Consider the following 1,424-nt stretch of genomic DNA (forward strand, 5'->3'; position numbering starts at 1 on the left):
TGGGATTTGAAGGAAGCCAGGGAGCTCAGAAGGTGGAGATAAGGAGAGAGAGTATTTCAGCCCAGAGAAAATATGCTGAGCCAGGAAATGGGTCTTGTTCAGGGAGCAGCAAGGAGATCAGTGTTCCTGAATGAGACAGGACAGAGACAGAGAGGGGGGAGGGGGGGAGGGAGAGAGAGTTGTCTAAAAACTGTACTGAAGAAGAATCTTTTGAGATTTGCTTATTTTTAAATTTGGCATTTGAAAGGTCAATTAGAATTTTGCCACATGGACTCTGTTGTGGTTTTTGGTTCTAGTTACTGGGAGAGGCACTTGGAAAGATAAATCTTAATTCTCAGGAGTGCAAATACTTTTTAATTTGAGGATATGGACAAACTGGTTGATTGCATCCTGATCAATTTGCTGAGGTCAGGCAACTATGCTACATCAATTTAAAATATTTCCATCCTCACCTTCCACACTGAACTCTCTCCCTCTCCACGCCCCCCTCCTCACCTCTCCATCTCCCTTATCCCAGAGCTCCAGTCACAGACACATTCTCCAACCTGTGACTTTGGGTTTTTTATTTTATGTCTTTCCTTGAATATATGTGGGCAACCCTGAGCTGGTTATCCCTAGACTTTATGATAGCTTCATGAGTTCAAGAAGTTCGGAGCTCATGAGTCCCTCAATGAGAGCTGATTGGCCAAAGGAGGAATTTCTTGCATTGGAGAGGATGCCCCTTGTTAGGAAGAGGATCCCAAGCTCTGGCATTATTGTTCAAATCTTCTGGAGTTGCCTGATCCATCCAACATGGTAGTTCCAGACTTCACCAGCTCCAGGGGAACAGTTAGAGGAAATGCCACTGACCTGCAGCACCTGAACCCAGCACAGGAGGGCAGAGTCTTAACAGCACCCACAGCACTCCTGCCAAGCACAGGAGAGCAGCCCTGCTACAGCAACAATCTGTACAAGAGGACAGAATCAGGTTTCAGCAGTGATTGTGCGACGTGTCTTCAGAAACACTCTAGCAATGGCAATTGTCCTATCCTGATACACAGAGGTAGCAGTTGACCTTGACAGAGGTAAACAAGTGGAGATGCAAACCTAGAGGGGGAGAGATACTGGGTAGGGATATGGACCTCCATGGCAGCAGACTGAAGAAATGGTTCCCAGTGGAGAAAAGTGAGCACTGGCATGTACAGTGGCAAAAGGCTGGTTCTTTGTAGCCCATTGCTTCCTGTAATATACAGCTGATGAGCCCCTCCACTTTGCTTCCAGTACAACACTGAGTAATCATTGTATAACTAATTCCTCCCCAGGAAGGACTTGGAAGACCCAAAGCTGGCATTGTTGGGAAGAGGCTTGCTTTCTGGCCAAAAGGTGTGGTAGAAAACATCCAACCAATCCCCACAGATGAAGGGAGGGCACTCTCTCAGAAGCCT

This window comes from Gracilinanus agilis, chromosome 4, assembly GCF_016433145.1.
Source record: "Gracilinanus agilis isolate LMUSP501 chromosome 4, AgileGrace, whole genome shotgun sequence".
Taxonomy (NCBI): Eukaryota; Metazoa; Chordata; class Mammalia; order Didelphimorphia; family Didelphidae; genus Gracilinanus; species Gracilinanus agilis.